Genomic DNA, 23,961 nt, shown 5'->3' with positions numbered 1-23,961 from the left:
AGAAACAAGTTAAAAAAAAAAAACTTACTTTAAAATAACATACATCATAATGACATATTCCTCCTGTTACAGTTTTACAGTTGTAAAACAAAAAACAAACAAAAAAAAAAAAAAAAAAAAAAACATCCCACATTTAGAATGATTTTGAAACAGCACACAACAGAAATGGATTCAATTATATGAAAAAAGATCTCACCGACTTAATAATATAGATGACAAAGAACAGATGTCATTACTATTTACAATAAACTACTATACAAAATATGTAAGTAGATCTATCAAAAAATATATCTGATACTCATTAGAACATTAAAACAAGTTTGCCTTATATAAGGTGTGTAGGGATAAATACTGCTCATATTTGCTCAGGCTTAGTTTATTAAACATTCTATTTGTGCTGTAACCATGCAGGACTAAGGAAAAAAGAAGGAGGGGGGGGGGAAGGGGAAAGAAAAAGGAGAAGAATCCTTTGCCTCACTGCGAAAAAAAAACACACGAAAAGAAAAGATTCAGCACGAATCCCATTGTGTGTCTTCCTACTAAGACCACTAAGACTAGGTTATAAACCAAACTGTTAGGTTAAGCAAGCCCTGAATAGTAGACGGTCAAGTCAACTAGCTAGACCCAATGTGTTAGTGCAAGGTGCTGTAAACACACAAGACTGCCAAGTCATCCAATATGTGTTGCCTGATATACGGGTCAGACCTAAAGTCAGAGAAAACTATATAATAACAGTAGGTTTTACCTAAAATAACTTTTTAATTTAAGAACTGGGGCAATGTTGCAGTTAGTGTTAAGGCCAGGAAGACAGAAAAGCCTGAGCAAATATGAGCAGTATTTATCCCTTATACACACCTTATATAAGGCAAACTTGTTTTAATGTTCTAAGTGAGTATCAGAGTATATTTTTCAATAGATCTACTTACATATTTTGTATAGTAGTTTATTGTAAATAGTAATGACATCTGTTCTTTGTCATCTATATTATTGTTAAGTCGGTGAGATCTTTTTTCATATAATTGAATCCATTTCTTATTGTTGTGTGCTATTTTCAAAAATGATTCTAAATGTGGGATGCTTTTTTTTTTTTTATTTTTTGTATGTTTTTTAAATACAACTGTTCGGTAACAGGAAACAGGAATATGTCATTTCCTGATGTAGTATTTTAAAGTGATGTTTTTGTCTAAACTTTCTCTGAAGAAGCTGCAGTGGTTGTGGCCTAAAGCTCTTCTCTTTTGGTTTTGTTCAAAATAAAAAGCTTGACTGGGACTTTTTTCTGTACTGAGCACTTTGGTTTCTCATTCAGTGTTTTTGTCTAACTTGTTTTCTCTGAAGAGCTGCAGTGGTCTGTCTGTGGCAGCTTTTTTTCTTGCAAAAAAAAAAATAAAAGCGTTAAGAAGCTTTTTTTCTGCAAACTTCTTCAACATTGTGTACTTTTGGTCTGACTTGTTTTGGTCTGACTTGTTTGAAAGCAGTTTCAATGCCAATAAATGTATAGTTATCCCCTTTGGGAAGGTACATGTACCTGTGAAGTACTACATAGGTGGCAGCACACTAAACACCTAAAGTGTGATAAGAGACTTAGGAACACAGGTGGACAGTGGTCTCACCTTTGATAACCATATCGCCACAACAGTCAGGAAATCCACCTATGTGGCACACCTCATCACTAAGGGTTTTCCATCCAGGAAAAAGAGGCCATTGTCCCACTGTAGTCATCTCTCAGTAGACCCAGTACAGACTACAATGGTCCATTAGGTATGTACCTCACAAAACATCTGCAACAACTAGAAAGGCTGCAGACATACCTCACTAAAAGAATCACAGGCCTAAACCAGATGCCCTATGCTGACTGTCTGAAAATCATCCAGCTATACTCTGTCACATATCATGTACTCAGAGGTGATCTCTGCTTAACATACAATGCCATGTCAAATCCAGAGCTGTTGGACATGCTACACTTAAAAAAATCCAAATCCCTCACAGCCACATGCTACAGGGATCCAAACCTTGTCATCACAATGAACAATACATGCTGGAGGGATGTGTTTCTGACCCAGAGACTCCCCAGACTCTTGAATAGATTGCTCATAAATGTCAAGCAGAGTGTCTCTTTGGCCCTCTTCAAAAGGAACCTTGATGATTGGATGGGAGATAGGAAATTGACCCTGGGGATCATGTCAGTTGCCCTGCTAGACAGGGTTCCAGGGAAGTAAATATTGTGGGAAGACATAGCCAGGGAATTGTCATAGCTAGGCATGTATAGGCCCTAGGGCTGATAGCCTATTACCAACCTATGAACTTATGAACCTATGACCTACACAAGCCTGCTTATGTCATTCACTTTGAAATACACCTTTGGGGATGGAGTAGCCCAGTAAACTCCATGGAGCGTGCTATAACTGTGTGATGTACTAGTTAGGTAGGAGTTCTAATCTCAGACATGGTGACTGTATAACTTTGTGTTTGAGTGTGTGTTTGTATGTTTGTGTAGGGATCAATGCTTTTGAGGCCATTCACAGTCACTACAACTTCCATTGCCCTACTTTGGCAAGCCTGCTGATGTCATTCACTTTGATATACGTATTTGGAGAAAGAGTAGCCCAGTAAGCTTAGTGGTGTGTGCCATAACTGTGTAATGATGTAGTGTGATGTACTAGTTAGGTAGGAGTTCTAATCCCAGACATGACAACTGTATAACTTTGTGTGTGATTGAGCGTGTGTGTGTGTGTGTGTGTGTGTGTGTGTGTGTGTGTGTGTGTGTGTGTGTGTGTGTGTGTGCCTTTGTTTGTGTAGAGATCAATGCTTTTGAGATGATTCACAGTCACTACAACTTCCATTTCCCTACTTTGGCAAGCCTGGTGATGTCATTCACTTTGATATATACCTTTGGGGAAAAAGTAGCACAGAAAGCTCTGTGGTGCATGCTATAACTGTATAATGCTGTAGTGTAATGTATTACTTAGGTAGGAGTTCTAATCCCAGACATGGCAACTGTATAAATTTGTGTGTGTGCCTGTGTAAGGATCAATGCTTTTGACATCATTCACAGTCACTACAATTTCCATTGCCCTACTTTGACAAGCCTGCTGATGTCATTCACTTTGATATACAACTTTGGGGAAAGAGTAGCCCAGTACGCTCCATGGTGCATGTTATAACTGCATAATGCTGTAGTGTGATGTAGTAGTTCTAATCCCAGACATGGCAACTGTATAACTTTGTGTGTTTGTTTGTCTTTGTAGGGATCATTGTTTTTGAAGCCATCCACAGTCACTACAACTTCCATTGCCCTACTTTGTCAAGCCTGCTGATGTCATTCACTTTGATATACACCTTCAGGGAAGGAGTAACCTAGTAAGCTCTGTGGTGTGTGCTATAACTGCGTAATGCTGTAGTGTGATGTACTAGTTAGGTAGGAGTTCTAATCACAGACATGGCAACTGTGAGAATTGGTTTGTGTGTATTTGTCATAAATATCCTGTGTGGAGGTAGCTGTGAGTGTATACTCACTGTGTAGTGGGTTTTGCAAATTTCTTATATGGTGGGCCTATTATATGTCACAATGTCCACCTTACAAGGATAGCAGATGTCAAACAGCAGAGAGGCTGGGGTAGATAATCCATACCCTTACATGTGACATCATGGCTTGGAGAACAATATAGGCAACCCTTGTATTACCCGGAACACTCTCCACCCATGTCTCATACGCAAACACACTTGGCTAGGCAACAACCACTATGTTGATAGTTCGCTGCCTATTGCCCAGAGATAGTAACCATGGTGTGCTTGCAGTGGACTACAGAGGACATGGCAGCCTGCCCCATCCCTACAATAGGCAAATCATTGCATACAGTGCTCCTTGACTATGTTCCCCACTGGATGCCTGCAACAACTGTAGAGCCAGCAAATGTAACCCACAAAGGACATACTATGCCTTATACAAATGCCCTGTATGGACAGATGCCACTGACACCAGTGAATACCTCTATCATGTTGTCAGTGTAGGTACAGGGTCAACCTGGTGTCCTTTGCCAGTTCTCACCACATGAGATCAGGAATGGCATATCTGATGATAACAATCTGTCTACACAACATGCCCCAGACACCCCATGTACATTTCCACACGTCACAGAGCATGCATGTGGGATGTGTGCACATTCCAGACACCATCCATGTTATGGAATAGAGAACACATACATGGAAAGCATTGCACAGCATTGTCCACCCACATTAGTAACCCAGATGAGTGGATGGTGAATACAATACCCACCTGTGTGGGCCAATCCAGACACTACACCCCTGAGCCACACTGCAGAGCATTGTCATGTGGCCTGATGCCAAGGTATACCCTTTACCTAGCCTTGTACAACCTTCTGGCACAGTCAACCACTACATACCTGTGATGCAATGCAACCATGCATGTCAGTACTGGCAAACCTGTGTGTGTGTGTGTGTGTGTGTGTGTGTGTGTGTGTGTGTGTGTGTGTGTGTGTGTGTGTGTGTGTGTGTGTGTGTGTGTGTGTGTGTGTGTGTGTGTGTGTGTGTGTGTGTGTGTGTGTGTGTGTGTGTGTGTGTGTGTGGGTGGAGTATAATGATTTGGACACCATGCACACTCACTATGATTCCCATTGGCCTACTGAATCATGCCTTCTGATATCAAACACCTTGACATATCCTTTGCCCATATATCTGCCTGATAACCACTGTGGTACATGTGATACCTGCGTATTACTGTATTGTGGCAAACTAGCTAGTTAGGAAGACTAATCCTGACCCTGCTAACTGTAATAATGTGTGTGAGTCCCTGAGAGAGTGTGGCTGTGTCGATCTTGACACCTGTTCTTGTGACAGGCACATGTACTACACCTACCTTATCCCACCTTTATCACTGTTGCTGATGTCACTCACTGTCAAATCTACCTTTGGACAACTCCCAAACATGTAAGCTCTGTAGTGCATGCAATAACTGCATAGACATGTAATAGCAATACATAGTCAGGCAAGGGGTTGAAACCCTGTACTGGTAAGTGCGTGACACAAACATGCTTAGCTTTTACTCTCCTACCCCCTCCCTGTCTTACTTTGTCTCTGTCTGTCTCTCTCACTCCCTCTCTGGTGGATGTGGAGAAGTACACCTGCTTTGCTTAGGAAGCAGCTTGTATTTTGTAAGTGATGCTCATGATCAGCTGATGGCCTGTGCACGGATTGCAGTCCCCAACTAACTGATTGCATGTGGAACAGCTGTGCTAACATTCCCATAGCCAATTGCATGGAAACACACTCCTATAACTAGGAACATCATGTGGGTGTTGGCCCATTTCATTCACTGTGAGCAGGCCTTCATATCTGTGTTTGGCAAACAGCATCAAATATGGCAGTGGGATATACCTCTAACAGCATACACTGTGGAGACAGGCCAACGGACAGGAGGTGGATGTTCCAGACATTACTACAGAATGCAAGTTTTGCTCTTCTGCATTTGGAGTAATGTTGGTTTAACAGGGTTTGTGTGGATATGGCTGGTCTACATGATTTAATACCTGTCATGACAGTGTTATGTGTTTCAGGAAACTCCCACCTGTAGGGTTATCTGCAGACTGGCCAGTGTTTGGAGCCTTATCCGCATTACTCACAGATTACCTATTTTAGCACTGCAGAAGCATAGTCTGAGGATTGCAGTCAGTACATGGTGACAGCCATGAGAGTTACTGACTTCATATCCCTCATAGGACATATGTCTCAACAAACCCTGTTACAACAGTAACTGTATGAGGTTATCATAGCAACGTGTCAATACTGGCCCTGTGTTTGTGCCTCCAACCACAACTCTGTCAACCTTTGTACATATGTCATGCAGTAACAGATGCGTATGTTCTGTACACCATTATTTATTGACATCATATCTGATAACAAGCCAGTGAGATATCAGACTGCTAGACATGTTATGTATAGTAGGGGTTATATTTGAGGACATAACCTAGGCATTCTGTGGTTGTGTTTACAGTACTGAGGTCTGTGTGCTTATGGTGATTGTCGCAATGTGTGTATTGTGAATATGCATCTTGGCCTGTGAACAGACTGTGGTAGATGTCATAGTTCTTGGTCCTGTTCCATCTAATGTTACATGCTGATCCAGTGTATGGTACCCTATTGGCTTGCATGTTTGTAGGGCCAAACATACACATGTCCCATACCACAGACAGGCATTGGACCACACTGTGTCCTGGCCCAGTATATGTAGGGTTAGTGTGTAAGTGGCGCATATGAGGATGGTCTTGATGATAAGACAGTCCATGTACTGTAATATTAAGCTAGCTTACCATATGTGGCTGTGGCTGTGTTCACATTGGTCGTGGGTATGCACTTTCACACAGGTGTCTGTTACTCTGTGCTGTGACATGCCTGTAGAGCCTGCTATATTTGCAGGTACTAGTGTATACCCCATAAGAAATGTAGGCCAGTGTTGTGGCAGTCTGCCTGTAGTTTGCAAAGTGCTTTGTTACATGCCTAGCAGCTTAGTGCACTTAACCAGTGTGATGTTATGTCCAGATATTTGCCAGATGTACTGCTGGCGGGCCACCATAACTGTCATGTATTTCTGACAAAGCAGTGGGATGTTGTACAGATGTATGTCACAAACTAGTGGGCAGTATGTGGCCATGTGACCTCTGCACCACCAGTTATTATGTGTCAGGACAGACAGGAGTGTGTGAATACATAACCTGTGTGGGCATATGTATTCCAGTAATTATGAGATGTACCCATTTACATGGCTGTTAACATCCACATTGTCAGGGTTGTTCCACATGTCTTGCACTAAGGGGTTCTTTGTATACCTCTGGACTGAACAGAGTGTGTCAGACTGTCCACATTTATTGGCCATATCTCTGCTGTATTCCACAAGACCATTACTGTGATATCAGTGGTACTGTGCTATGATGACCTTAAGATGTCTGTCAGTAACTTATGGCATACATGTCAATAGCAGATGTGACCTCCCACACACATTTCTGTTAAGACAACTTCTGTTACAGTAGCAACAGTCTACATATTTACCTGCAATACATACATGACATCCCCTTGCACTAAGAGGTTGAGACTATTGGTGCTGAGATATGACTCCACTCCATGTTCTGGACATATGTTCTATGACATAGAGTGTTTTTTCTATATACATATGTGGCTATACATTTATACATTAGGTGTATAGGATAAGTGTGACTTGCAATTTACACAATATACATGTCTGGGCGAGGGACTTATGGCTTGAGAATTTATTTGTAGGCAGAAACTTATTAAGATATTACACATTTATGATATACTAATTTCTAGCTCTTGGTGACTCCGTTGATGCACCAGTTTAGTGCAATACAACATGTTATAGTAATATTTTATTTGGGGACTAAACATGAGCTCTGCATATATTGTTTATCTATAACTTGACTTTTGAATTTTGAGTTCACCGAATGCTAGCTGCTAACTCTCTAATTGTGGACTTTTCTAGTGGTTGCTCACTTGTTTCATTTTTTGGGGGAACTTTCTATGTTTTATATAAACATTTAAGTTCTCTATAAATGACTTTTGCCAAGGAAGTAGGTGACAGAGATATAACTGGCCACCTTTCATGAAACATATCAAATAATCATATTTGTTCCACTAAGCCTAGTGGCTTGCATAGATACCAATGTGACATGTGGCTAAGACGAAGGTCGGCTACAATTTTGATCCTCTTAAATAACTTTGAGCAACTCAGAATCACTCATTTGGACTTCATATCTGGTTATTATGGTCTGCTTCCTTTCTTAGGGTATATATGATTAGTATTTGGTCAGTCAAAGATTCTTTATGTATATGTGATAAGTGGTTGAGACGAAGGTCGGCCACAATTTTGAGTACTTCTGAATAACTTATAGTCCTCCTTTAGACTTCATATTCTGGTTTACAGGGTATGTTCCATTTTTTAGGGTTGTTATGAGCAGCACTTGGTCATCTCAATAGTTTTTTATACTATCACTAATATACATTTATTTATATCAGTTTGCTGAGCTCTAGTTTGTGACCCAATTGAAATATTTGTATTAAGCCAATATATTATATATTATACATATATATTTGGTATAAAAGTGTTATTTTCACATTTCCTTTTATATATATATATATATATATATATATATATATATATATATATATATATATATACGTGTGTGTGTGTGTGTGTGTGTGTGTGTGTGTGTGTGTGTGTGTTTGTGTGTGTGTGTATATACTGGCCTAATAATAGTATTGTCTTATTGTGTTGTATCACTTGGCATTATGGATCTCACCGGGATTTTACAAGGCCTTTCTGCTGATAAACAAAATTTGGATGTTTTTGGCTTACAGCCACCCAATTCTAGTGGTTTCACTACTGATATGGTAGATGCCAAACATCTTTGTGGTGTATTATTTCAGAAATTGACCAAGAATATGAGGACACTAAGGGCCAATATTTGGCAACTAAAATTGTTCAAAGCTTATAAACTCAAAAACATAACACCACAAGGTTTAAGAATTAGAATTCAACCGTTAGTGGGGATAATTGATGACCAGCTCTCAGTAGACTGGGCCCAACCACAACACCAAGCATCCATGTTGTTTGCAGATACACTGATTGTATATTATGAAAGAATGATAGAACCACAGATTGTAGAAATTAATGCCAATTGCCAAGAAGCCAAGACTTATGAGTCTGAAAGTTTTTTCAATAGTCATTTGACCAATTTGGCTAAGGATCTAGCTACATTAGAAGAACAACTCATCAAAAAGAAAACCCAGAAATTTCAAAGAGACACTGCTGACTATGAAAAAGGGAAATCTTTTGTCATTCAAAAAAGTGTCCAGTTTTCTGACCCCAGTTACAAACCTACCAGCAGAAGGAAGAGACTATGATCTATACTTAGAAAAACAGCGCAATCACAAAGTGGTACCTCTGAGGATGAGTCCTCTTCTGCCACTGACTTTGATTGCCTTCCTAACCAAGATTTTCCAGTTGCTAAACGCAAACAATCTTCAGACCCTTTAGGCACAAAAAACATAGAGGGGGGAGAAAACATAGAAAGACATACACAGAACATTTAACAACTGCTACAGAAAATTGTAACTCAATAGACAATGTACACAATATCTCCTCATACGAATTGTCAGATATACATAATAAAGTATTAAATAAGGGTCTCAATTTTGTACCTACATTTGTTGTACCTGAGCATGTTCTAGTCAATGAACTAAACAGTTTTTGTAGATTACTTAATCTCAAAATAATTTTTTCAGACACTGCAAATGCTGAAAGATCTACTGGGTTTCAGTTTGGAAGATCCGAGTTCCAACTTCCTATGGATAAACATGTGGCTATATTTAAAGAATGTGTTCTTAAGGATTTGCATTTCTCTCAAGAATATCAACCAATCAGACATAATCTGACTAAGCAAGAACATCAAGCATTATATGAACTCAGTTCTAATCATAATATAGTCATTTTACCAGCTGATAAGGGAGGTGGCATTGTAGTGATGGATTGAGAGATGTATCAGGCTGAGGCTGATAAACAATTATCTAATGCCAGCTTCTATATACATATGGTTGTTGACCCCACACCAAATTTTAAGAAACATATTGATTCCATTTCTAGACCTAGCCATGGAGGAAGGCATTATTAATCAACAAACCTATAAACAACTTAAGGTTTCAGATCCGATCCCTCAGTACTTATATTTACTCCCAAAGATACATAAAAATTCTACATGTCCACCAGGTAGACCAATTGTATCTGGGAAGGGTTCTCTAACTGAACCTTTATCTGCCTTCCTGACTCAATATTTACAACCTTTATTGTCTATGGTTAGGTCTAGACTAAAAGATACCACTGAATTCTTGAATATCATTCGAGATACACAATTGGAATCCAACTGGTATTTTTGCACACTGGATGTCACCTCCTTTTACACAAGTATACCACATGGGGCTGGACTACAGGCCATTCAATACTGGCTAGAGAAATCTAAACTATACACTCCTGGTTTCAATAATTTTCTACTTACCCTAACAGAACATGTCTTAACAAAAAATATTTTCTATTTTTATGGTAAGTCCTATTGGCAGATCAGAGGCACAGATATGGGAGCATCCTTTGCTCCCATTTATGCTGACCTCTTCATGAGGTTTTTTGAAGAGCAGTTAATTTATGACACCAATAATAACTCCTCTTTAGATGAGTTGGACATTTGGACATGTTATCTGGATGATTGTTGGATGGTGTGGCGGGGTGATGTAACATATGTACATGAATTTATTGATTATCTCAATAATAACAGATGGGATATTCAGTTTACACTAAACATTGAATATCAACAAATTATCTTTTTGGATGTAATTGTTACTCGACAAGTAAATCACACTTTGGAAACTCGGGTACATAAAAAATTTCCAAAATATAACACTTTACTTCATGCCTCTAGCCATCATCCCCCAACATCATCAACAACATTCCCAAGTCCCAATATTTACGCATTAAACGTATATGCTCTTCTGAACAAAGTCATCAAGAGTGTCAACAAGATTTAACAAATAGGCTGGTAACTAGAGGCTACAGTAAACATCATATTTCGCAAACTGTAACCCAGGTAAACCAAACTGAGAGATCCCAACTTTTGGAATATCAAAACAGAACTACTCAACATAATATACAGGAATCACAACCAGTTAGACTAGTGACAACATTTGGTAGTAACACTCCAAGGTTCAGAAATATTATTAACAATCACTGGGATATTTTACTTGCACATGAACATTTGAATGGGATACTTCAAGATAGATGTCTATTTTCCTACCACAGAGGCAGAACTATTAACTCATACTTCACTCATTATAAACGTTACAATCCACCTGTGACTATGCAAAAAACATTATTTGGTGATACATTAGTAGGCTGTGTCCCTTGTGGTCACTGCAGCGCATGTTCACACATTTTTAAAACCAAAGAATTCACTAGCTGTAATACTTCTAAAGTTTATCAGATTAGAGTTTTTGGTAATTGCAGCAGTGACTGGTTAATCTATTTAGCTACCTGTACTTGCTCATCTTTTTATGTTGGACAAACATCAAGACCCTTTAAACACCGCATAAGCGAGCATTTAACTGAGATTAGAAACAAAAGAATTTCCAATGCCCTTTATAAACATACTACCATACACAAAACTGCCAAATTTAATATTACTATTATAGATACAATTCAAATGTACAGAACTTCCAAAGCAGGATGGCATGAAATATTAAATAACAAGGCATCCTCCTGGATTATTAGGCTAGGGGCTTTATTCAGACCTGGCCTTAATGAATTAAGCTAGATTCTGACTTGGTTGTTCTGTTTAATAAATCTATTTATTTTAGGTGTATTTCTTTAAATATACTCATATAAAAGCAGACACTATGGTGTGCTCTAATGGAATACTTTGTTGCAGTGAGGAAGGCTTGACTCTTCAGCCAAAACCGGTTTGCTAATTTACATGGAGTTTGCCACAATAAAGCCTTTATTTATTTTTACCTTTTCTTTGTGCTGGATTACTTTTTGACAGTACGGATCTAATTGGTACAATCCGTGCACTCCGTCTACCTTGTGTAGTCATGGTTTATTCCTGGACATATGTTAACCATATATGCATATGTGGTTCCACTTGGAATCATCAAATGTTGAGAACATCAACGTTCTAATTATCAAGACCAGAACATCAATGTTCAGAACATCGAAGGTTCAAAATGAACCACACAAAAACAAAAAGACTTACAAAAACTATTTTATGCAGGGAGGCTTCACCCCCTGCACCCACAATATGGGGGGCTGTGCCCTCCACACACCCCCTACTTTAATATTCCAATTCCGAGATCGCACTACAGTGGGGTAAGGCAAATCTCCCATTCACCGCTATATGCAGTAGCACTAAACGGGAGATTTCCAGTACCCTACCTGCAATGCCAACACTCAGATGGCACACACACATACACACACACACACACACACACACACACACACACACACACACACACACACACATACACACACACAACATCACAACATGCAGGGCACCTTGCTGCCCTGCATACACACCCAAACTTTTACAATTTTACTTACCTGGCACTTCCTCTTTGAACCTTTGATGTTCTGAATATTCTGGTATCGATGATTAAAACGTCGATGTTCTGAACATTCAATGGTTCAAAGTGGACTCGCATATATATATATATATATATATATATATATATATATATATATATATATAGATATACATATACATATATATATATACATATATATATATATATATTTATATGTAGACATAAAAAAAAATATATATATATATATATATATATAGATATACATATACATATACATATATATATACATATATATATATATATATATATATTTATATATAGAGATAAAAAAAAAATATATATATATATATATATATATATATATATATATATATATATATATGATGTACATATATATATATAATATATATATGGTCATATATATGATGCAATATACAGATGTATGTAAATACATATATATGAATATATATATGTGTATGTACATGTACATATATATCTACATATGTATAGATATATATATATATACATATATATATATATATATATATATATATATATATATATATCCTTGTCATGTGTAAACATTACTGTTGTGTATACTTTCTCAGATGTATCACACCGTATGTATCTAATATGTGTATGTTATAACAACATATGTGATGCAACAGTAATATCACTAGCAAGTACTACACAATTGTAGAAGTCACAACAATTGTTCAATACTATTCAATATGTGTACTGACAGATATATTCGAAAACAATAATTGTCTTCACAGCTGTCATGATGTAGTGGTGAACTGCTGTGATTATAGTGTACAAGGTCCTGGGTTCAAGCCCTGCAAGGGTTGTTTATTTTGTTGCTGGGCAGAACAAGGGCTGTTGGATACAGAGTGGTTAAGGCAGTTTTGAGCAGCTTGAAGTGCATTTGCTTGGGTTTGCATGACGCTAAGTGGTTCTAAGGTACGATTAAATGTACGGGCACTTACACCATGTAGGCTTCGCTTACCAGTACACAAATGTGCTTAGCTGTTATATTGCAGCAATGCTGACACCTGCTAAGCATGGCTCAGCCCTGGTAACCAGTGCTCACATTCCAGTCTGATAACATAGCAGGGTAATGACATCTGTAATAAGTGTATGCAATGCCATGTACATAACATGTGTCTATGGTCTGTCATTACAGTAGCAAGGGGTGTGAGCCTACTGTCTGAGACACTTGAGTATATATGGCTTGTACAACACTGTTATCCATGTGAATGTGTTACATACATGGGTAATATCCCAGGTTATATGCAGTCACACTGGCATGTAGTGTATCATTACGTTACTACTGTTGACAGTGCTTTCCAAAGTAAGAGTAGATTGCTAATTGTAGTACTGGAAACAAACACTCGTGCATGCAAAGATGGACTCTGAGTCCTCACTGTCATGTTCCTGGTGTGTGAGCTTTGTCGCTTTAAATATTTACTACTGGAAAATTATCTGACATGTGGAAAATAACTGTAGACTACTGTGTGTATAGCACATGTCAGTGAGGGCTGCCATCATGTAGTAATGGCATACCTATCGGTGTCAGACATCTATCTGTCAACACATTCATCCTAATGCATAGCTAGTTGGCTAGCTGATGTCTGTCAGTCCTCTGTACAGATATGCAGATGTCAGGTATCCATCTTGGATACTTATAGGCAATCTATGCTTGACTGACACTGACATGTCTGCCCAGCTGTGTTATAAATGCCACAGGTAGGACTCCACACCCTGTATGCACCACATGCCATGGATACCTCAACTACACTACCACAGTCAACAGAGCATGCTTGGGTACAGATCTCCAAGGCAGATACTAACCATGTTTTGTAATACATGTTGCATACATGTCAAATGGAGCACCTCACCGGCCCTCTGCAAGAGGCACCCAGAGGATTGGCTGATGCATGTTACTTTCACCCTGAGGATCACCCCAGTGGTGTCTGTTGATAGAAGGCCTACTGGCACATGGCAGGTGGCATGATACCACTGTACACACATCCTCTACACTTCCCATTTCTCCATGGATAATAGGCTGTTTAACACCTATGAACACCTGCACCAATGCACCCCAGTACTGACAAATGGGTATGTGTGCTTTACTGAGAATATCAGTGTCTGTGTGTTTGTAGACCTGTAGTTGGGAATACCCTGAGGCCCTTCAAACCCACCACACCACCCATTGCCATAGTTAGATGTGGCTGCTATTGTACCAGAGATTACATGCACCTTGTTACGCTCATCTCCCTAAGGGCTTCCTGGGCCTTGCAGTACCAGCATTACACTGTTGTACAAATGGGTTGATAGGCATGGGATACCCACTCAGTTCTGGCAAGTGTGTGTATATGTGCACATGTGTATATATGTAGGGTACAGCATTCCGAGGCCACATACTCCTATTAAAATATGCATTGCCACACTGTATTAGGGATAGTGATGCTGCTGCCCATAGGGGAGGCATGACAATGCATCACCCTACTATGCCTGTGGCGTGTGCATTAGATGCATATCCATTTAGTAGCACTCTTGAGATGGACAAGGGGTTGTATTGCAGTCCTGGTTAATGTGTGATGGGTATGTCAGAGTGTCATCATGGGTTCCAGTGCATACAATATCCACAGTGTGGTGTGGGTGCTGGGTATACTGTCATTACACCATGGTACCCCTGGTACATATCCATGTACCACTGTGTGGTCACCACTGTCACCATCAACCATACAGGTAACTGATAACATTATCCAGTCCAGTTATGCATGTGATGTGTGCAACCTACCTGTAATACAATGGACACACTGACAAGGTAGTTAGCACTGATAGGCCCAGGTCTCTCAGATGTGTGTCTGACTGTTATGTGTTTGTCAATGTGTATATGATGATATGTCACACTATGTCTAAGGCCAGCTTCGAGAGAAAAATTGCACAGGACACTAAGGATAATCACAAGGCTTTCTTTAGTTATGTTAGGAACCTGGGTGGGAATTCCCAGATATGCTCAGAATTAGTCCAAAATGACAAATAATACACCAAACCCACAGACATTGCCAACATCCTAGCTGACAGGTTCAGCGCAAACTTCTCCCCCCCTCCCCACCAAAAGGACAAATATCTATTCCAGCAGAGTGCTGCCTCCCTGACATCTCAGATGCTCAGGTAAGAGCCGCCCTCTACAAAGCAAAAAATACAGCATCAATGGGACCAGACAGTGTCCCGGGGCTGCATCCTACATGAACTCCAAGAAGAGCTAAACTCAAACATAAAACTACTGTTCAATCTCAGCCTTACCACAGGATATGTACCCAAAGAGTGGCGTACAGCAACAGTGGTCCCTCTCCACAAAGGTGGTGCCTGAACGGATCCTGGAAACTATCACCCCATAAGCCTGACAAGCTTGGTCTGCAAAGCTATGGAAAGGATCATCATGGACCTCATAAAAAAGATATTGGGGACCTACAGACACTGGATCCTACCCAGTTCGGCTTTGTTAAGGGCAGATCCTGCCTCTTAAACCTGGTTGATTTCTTTGAAACAGTCACCAAGGCCATTAACGAGGGGAAGATGGTCCACACAGCCTACCTGGACCTCGCAAAAGCCTTTGATACAATACCCCACTCAGGCATTATAGATAAGCTCACCAGCTTAAATATAAACCCCTATGTCTCTAGATGGGTTACAAACTTGCTCAAGGACAGAACTCACATGGTTAGAATTGCTGGAGCCATGTCAGACTCCAAACCAGTTACAAGTGGCATCCCACAAGGCTCAGTCCTGGGACCTCTCCTGTTCGGTATATATTTCTCAGAGGTACAGGCCAACATGGAAGGACTGTGGCTGACCAAGTTCACAGATGACTGCAAACTGGGCATTATAATCGACTCTACAGCTGACACAAGCATCCTCCAAAAGGGCCTCATAGAAACAGACAACTGGTGCCAGAGCCATGGCCTCAAGCTAAACGCCAAAAAGTGTATAGTCATCCCCTTTGGCAAAAACAAAGTGCCCACAAATTACCACATAGGTGGTAATCCATTAAGTACGGAAGAAGTAATTAGGGACCTGGGGACCCAAGTTGATAGCAATCTCTCATTTGACAACCACGTGGCCAAAGTGGTTAGAAAACATTTTATATAGCCCACCTAATCATGAAGGGATTCACATCTAGATCAGGGGAGGTCATCGTGCCTCTTTACTCATCCCTCATCAGGCCCATAATTGAGTACAATGCCCCTTTTGGGATGTACCTTACCAGACACCTGCAGCAACTGGAAAGACCCCAAAAGTAACTCACCAAGAGGATCAAAGGGCTCAAACAGATGCCATATGCTGCCCGGTTAAAGAAACTCCAGCTCTGCTCAGTGGCATACCGCCTGCTCAGAGGCAATCTGTGCCTGACGTATAAAGCCATGTCCAACCCGGAATTAATGGACATGCTGCACCTCAAAAAATCCAAATCCCATTGAGCTACATGCTCGAGAGACTTAAACCTCAGTACTGAAATAAATAGGACATGCTGGAGGGATAGATTCATAACCCAGAGGCTCCCTTCACTCTGGAATAAAATCCCAGTCCAGGTTAGGCAGAGTCCCTCATTGACTCTCTTCAAGAGGAATCTTGATGAGTGGATGGGGGATCGTAGGTTTATCCTGGGTATCACTTCTGTGTCACTGTTAGACAGAGGCACAGTATACTAACCTCGAAAAAGGGCATAGCAAAATTAATTTAAAATGGGTGGTGAAAGCCAAACACACTCTGGCTAGGCTTATAAATGCCATAGGGCAGATAGCCTAGTATGTACCTATGAACCTATGAACCTATGAACCTATGTATTGTCATTAAACAACCATTACATCCCCCATTACCATATTGTACATGCCTGCCTGGGGATGTTCTGCATGTAACATATAATCTGGAGTACACCTCATCCTAAAAGCTGTGTGGTGTGTGCAATTAAAGCCACACACATCAGTAACAGTACATACCTAGGTAGGGGTCTAATCCCAGTGTTGCCAAGTAAGAGTGTGCATGTATGTAGAGGGATCTACTTCAGGTTGCAGAATATACATGTCCCAGGAGGTCATGTGTCCAAGAACTGCATGGCATATGCTAACATTTCACAGGTATCATCCTATGGACATACATTCTATCACAACTAGTGTTAGATGTGTATATGGCCTCTTCCCAACTGTATAGGTGTGCAGCGATACTGGGGTCAGTATATATAGCTGGGCGTGGCTGTTGTGGACACAGCCAGCATCATTGCAGTTACTGTTGAGTATATCCCCCCTGCATAGCTGGCCATAATACTGTACAGTTCATGTTAACAGGTTAGGTAGTTGTCTATCGCACTATCTGTGGTTCTACAGCATCTCTCTCCCTCCACAGGGTAGAGGTGTGTCACCCACACCAGCACACATATGTTTACTGAGATGAGGATTGCACAACATTGGGGAAGGAGGCATATACCCTGCCAGTACCATCGTCAATGACATTAAACTAGCAGACTGCTTATTCCACAATGTGTTGGTCTGCAGAGTCTGGCTTCATGGAATTACATAGGCTACAATGGGTTCCTTGCACAGGTACATACATCCATGTGTACAGTATCCTCTGTGCAGTGTATCATCACCAAAGCCTCTGTGTGTGTTATACACAAACATATAGTGTGCACCACTCAGTACAACTACCATTGTCCACTGTAGATGGGCTGCTAACAGCAGCCACCTTGCACTCACCTGTATACACCACCCCAGACCTATCAGCCATGTGGCACAGGCAGTAACTGTTATACATACCTGTGACATGTGTTCACCTGTACCCAGGATATGGCACAGCCAAGATGTCACCACAGTGCCATATCCCTTGTGAGATATGACAGCAGACCATCCTCCTGCTGACACATGGACACCTACAACACAAACGGATAACATTATGGAGACCACAATCACTCAGTGTTAATAACAGCTATAATGCATCATGGCTGGACAGCTACACTTCTTGACATGTAAGCATTAAAAATACCACTGACAACATGTTAGAAAGCAGTACATTGGTACACTGTAGTACAGTCACTTTGTGCATCAGAACCATATTAGTCTGTCCCTGCATTGATGTTATGAATGACAGGGATGTGGCACAGGTATCATCATATGCACAGGGTGTGTTGCTGGTTTTCCAGAGACCTAGGCTGGGCCAAACATTTGACACAATGTGTGTGAGTGAGAGGTTTTAATTACTGATATGGCCATGGTGATGTGGTGTGTGTAGGTATGGGGTTGCCCTAGGTGTGTTTGTATTGTGTGTGAGTATGCATACACACAGTTCTGCCATGTGGCTGCCCTATACAGGTGTTTGTTGAACAGCTGCAGACCATACCTGGCAGATTGTGCAGTTCACTGCCTCCAGCCATGGACACGAGAACTGTGCCTGCCAGGGGTTCCGTGGGCACGCCCAGGTACAAGCCACAATGTGGTACTCTCCCCTGATGATGACACATGTCTATGTCTGGTAGAACCAGGTCTATCCTGGGACTGGCCAGGGCCATGTACACATGACCTGCTGTGGCGTGGTGTGGACAGTGCCCCCCTGCAGTGCTGGTACTGCCACTACAGGAGCGGCTTGGTGTTTGTGCGCATCCACTTTGACCTCCAGCTATTGGTGTTGCTGGCCTAGACCCACGTGGCCATCGCACTACTCCCACCACATGCTCTAACACAGAAAATCCACGGTCGATGAGTCTTACCATCACACCCCTCCATCTATCCATGATGTCTGTAAAATAATGCAGGACATCTACAAGATTATGTATGTATGTTGTCAGTTACAGCTGAAAGAGTAGCCCTCTGCAGCCTCTGACCCTGTCTGGTGTACTGTTCCATACATGCCTGTGCCTCCATGACAGCCTGAAACATGTGTTTAGTGGTACCAGATGTGGCATTTCTGCCAGGGGAATGATGACCAGCAGCCCTCCAAAGAGCACCTCTGTACATCTGCCTATGTGGTACCCTACCGGACTTCCAGACTGCTGTGTTTAGACACAGCAGGCATAGATACCACACTGTCCTGTGCACTGCCACCAACCACCAACTGTCCCTCTGCTATAGCCACTGGTGATGGGTTATCTATAGGCACTGTGGCTGTGTGTGGGGATGGGGTGGATAACAGGGGGGTGTCAAACGATGGCACAATTTTGGCCTCTGACAACCCCACCTGTGCCTTAACACACATCATCATTTTCAGTGTCTGTATGGACACCAACATCAGATTGCCTGCAGAAGGGACCCTGACCCACCTCGCCACCTATGAGGGGAAAATAAGAAATTCACTTTAAGACCTGTATGTCATTGCTTAACAGTGCACACACACACACACACACACACACACACACACACACACACGCACACACACACACACACACACACACACACACACACACACACACACACTGACATTCCACCATAATACTTACCTGTCACTGAGGTTACAGACTGTCCCAAGTTTATTCTCTTAGGTTCCCCTTCCTGCATCACATTTGGAAACTTACACTCATTAATAACAATCATTAATGTATCATTCTTCTAATTGCCTAGACAAGTGATCACAAAACATGACCTGTTACTCCATTACCTCTTTGACTTGATTGAAGTCAGTTTTACAAAGGCTCACTGCTGTCATTCAGTGTTCACCCTGGGTTTGTACAGACATTGTGAGCATGGCCCCATATGTTAGACGCTACTACAGTCACTCAATAATGTCACACACTGGAGTGTCATACGTAACTATTGCTCAGTAGATGTAAGATCTGTCGCTCTATTAATTTATTATGTGGACAACAGTAATATTTGGAAACACTCACTGGTGTTGTCTAGTAATTCCCCAATGCATTTGTAGTGCTGCATACATGCGTATTCTTTCACCTTTCTGCTGATTGCAATTATAACAGTATACCTGGTGTCTAGTTTCCCTCCCAATGCATGTTCCATGCTACAGACCTTATTATACTATCAGCTGTCCTGAGATTAAGTGTCAGACAAGTATTTCTTGTGTCTCATGTGTCTTTCCAAGTCCATGTATTGCACAATTTCAAAGGAAAGTTGAGAGGTATGAACAACCCCACAATCACACATGTGCATACATGGACACACACACAGACACACACACACATGCACACACACATCCTACAAACATCAACCCCCTCCACTCCACCAGATTGCACTTACAGACAAAATAACCCTCCCACATACACACACTTACAGGTGAGATTGCACAAAGATATAACACACAGACCTCCCATTATCCATCTGTCAACATGCATGACATATGGTACTCAACAGCATGCAGTGCAGCTATAGTCACTCCATGCTAGCAACAGTCTACATGTGTGTGATGCAATGGCTGTGTTAGTAGGTGATGCCCCTCCCCCTGGAACACACTACATCCATGTACACAGCATTGCTGTGCACCTGTTCCACACCCTGCATGTACTGTGCACCATACCTCACAGGTGTACACACCATTGCTGGATGTGTATTACTGTGTCAGCTATATCTGCTCTGCTGCTCACAGCCCTTATGTGTTTTACCAACACATACCTGCGATGATAAGTGGACAGATGTTATTTGTGAATGCCTGATATCTGATTTACAGATGTCATCATCAGTGGTGCATGTATGACCAATACAACACAATTACACTGACAACCGTCAAACCGTATGGGGAGTGTACACAGCCTTATTGATATGACGCCCTCTTCCTTGATATGCCATGGGACCACATTACTGCATATGTTAACATTACATGAACTTGATATGTGTCATATGACCTGTACAATCAAATGCAGTGTCAAACAAATGTGTTAGTTGTGCTGATGCTGACTGAGATGCATACACTTTGTGGGTGCATATCTGTGCATGCCCATATCATGATGGTTTGTTGCACTTACTGTTATATGTACTACAGCAGTCACTATTCCTGGCAGGGGTATACTAGCATGGGCCATCTGAATTTGCCAGTATATGGTCAGTCTGCCCTACACATGTCCCCCAACTCTGCATGATTGCAAGCTCAACTCATGTGCACATCCCTTGGAGTTCACACACTGCTGTCACTATTGCTGAGGAGTCAATGTTATGTCTGCCACAGTTCCTGACCCTGACTGTGTGCAGATACAGCTATTTGTGGCATCCTTTGGATCCCTGCTGCAGTGCACTGTAGTGTCATGATGACACCACCTCCCCACCTTTAGCCTTTTTGCAGATGCTTGACAACTATGGCCTACACATGTGTCAGTTTGCAGTGTGTATCAGCCTGGTCCCAACTAATGAATGGCAAACATACAGGTGTACACTGGCACTGGCAAAGTACAGATGGGGATGGTGGGCCTGAGGTGGGGTGAGGTGTTGGTTGCGCAGCACATGTATCTTACATGATACTGTCTGTAGGTTTCCAACATGGTCTTGATACACCAGTACATATTGCAACGCATGCTTTTTGGGGACCTTTTCTGTTATGCATATGCTACTTGTAGAGAGGCCTGGCTGATATTTCCTGTGGTACAACTGTCCCATCTGATTACCCTAACCCATGGCCCACATGTATGCAGAGGCCAGGCAATTGCTGACACGGATACTGCACAGCTAGTACTTGCTAGACATTCCTGTAATTCCCTCAATGTTTTGGCATGTTACTAGGCAGCCTGCATGACCAGTTTGCTACATGTGACATCATCTATCTTGGATGGCCATCTGTTTATTTCCTACATTATTCCTGTCCCATACATCCTCGCCACATACATGACTATCTGCACTGTTTGCCATGGTATATGCAATGGTGAGGTATGGCTACATGTCCAACTCCTGGGTGCTACCTGTTGGGTATGGGGTCCATGCCATGGCATGTAAGATGTGTGCAAGCCACAGCTGCCTCTGTTGCAGGTAAGTGGGCACATTTGATTGCCAAATATCTTGGACAGCAGACCATTTCTTGGTGTGACTCTGGGGGCGTGTACTTGCTGGAGGGTGCATTTCCATGAAGAATACATGCGGTCAGTACCTCAACAGCTGCTTCCACTATCTTTTATCTGGAGTGTGTGCCCACATATGCTTCCAGTGTTTGTGAAGGCATGTATTCCCCATAGTTGCTTTCCTAACATACAATTCCATATTATACACTCATTGCTCATGTTAGGACCACATTGCAGGTTGTAAGGGTTGTGGACTGCAGTATTGTGATGTGCCATAGTGTAGATCTGTAACAGTTGCCATTGTAATACTGGTATATACACTGTTGTAGCACTGTATAAGGGTGATGTTTCACAAATGTCCCTACTGTAGGCCATTTGTCCCACCATTATGTTTATCTCTGTGCACACATTTTGCAATGACAGGATGTTAGTTATATTGCGGGAGTCTGACATACCCTTCAGATACACCATCATGGTGACCACTGTGATACAGTGCAGTTAACAACAACAATACGTGAACATGTACAGCATGCATTATCAGCAGGTGTGTTAACAGTGTTCATGGAATATACCATGGCCATAATATGACCGGTGTATTGGCAAACCTGAACAAACACCATACTCAACAGCTACAGGCTGCTGCCCTGGATATATACCAGAGGGATCTACATAAGTGTGTAAGAGATGTGATGTCAGTAGCCACAGCTATGGCATTGGTACAGGGTGGGTGCAGCATTACAGTACATCAACAGTACAAGCCCACAATACTACAGATTATGCACATCTGTTTATTACTACTACGCAGCAACTGACTATATAAATATATGTCATCTCACATATGCATGATCTAACTGTACAAATGTGGATGGATATGCAACAGTGGTCTACTGATGTGCCCTGTGGCCTTACCTGCACACTCCTCTGCCATCATGTGGGTAGCACCCACCTCTGCTATGCTCTCCACCAGGTGTTGTGTGTTCGGGCGGGCAGGTTCCCTGAGGCTGGCAAGGAGCTCCTCAACATGTGTCGGGAGGGGCTTGATGGCATGACTTCCCCCATTGCAAGCTGATCTATCCTGACAGCAGCAGCAAGCCAACAGGCATGGTGAAGTAGGTCTGTGCAATGATGCTGGACTTGATCATAACTGCGGTTATGTAGGCTGACATAATTTACCCTATGGACAAGATTGTTCCACAGGGTGGTCCAGTCCTGCTGATCATGGGCTGTTCAGCCAAACAACATCTGGTAGTGCTGCACCAGGTGTGAGATGATGACTTCATTCTTCTCCACTGTATAAATGGGAAGCCTCTCCCTGGATATCTTGCCTGAAAAACATAAAGATGGAAACAGGTCTGTGGACCTCATACAGCAAAGTTATCATAGTTTATAATACACATCTCTGTCTCGCCCCCCACCATATCTGCAACAACAAGCTGATCACACGACTCAACAGGTATGTCTACAGAATACCTACCATCAGGACATATATCATATTATAGAACACTTTGTGCTAGGTGTTTGTAGTCATGTTCCCTGTGGGGACACTATCATTGGTGGCCTGTTACAGACAATGTCACCTGCATGCCATTGTAAGGGCCACTATGGTTCCATATATGCATGCATTCTGTTTGCTATGTGATTTCTGCACATCTGTTGTTTTGTGTTATTGGGGATATCTATGCATGCTGTTGGAAATGATCTGGGAATGTGTGGACTATTACTACCCACATATGTTCTATAACAGTGACACAACAGCAAGTTTAGGGAACAGTTGCCAGCTGAAACACCTCTTCCACCTCATCTGGCCATGTTACCAGGCCACATCACAT

This window comes from Protopterus annectens, chromosome 12.part0 (genome assembly GCF_019279795.1).
Source record: "Protopterus annectens isolate FY-2018-M chromosome 12.part0, PAN1.0, whole genome shotgun sequence".
Taxonomy (NCBI): Eukaryota; Metazoa; Chordata; order Ceratodontiformes; family Protopteridae; genus Protopterus; species Protopterus annectens.
Note: the sequence above shows the minus strand (reverse complement) of the source record.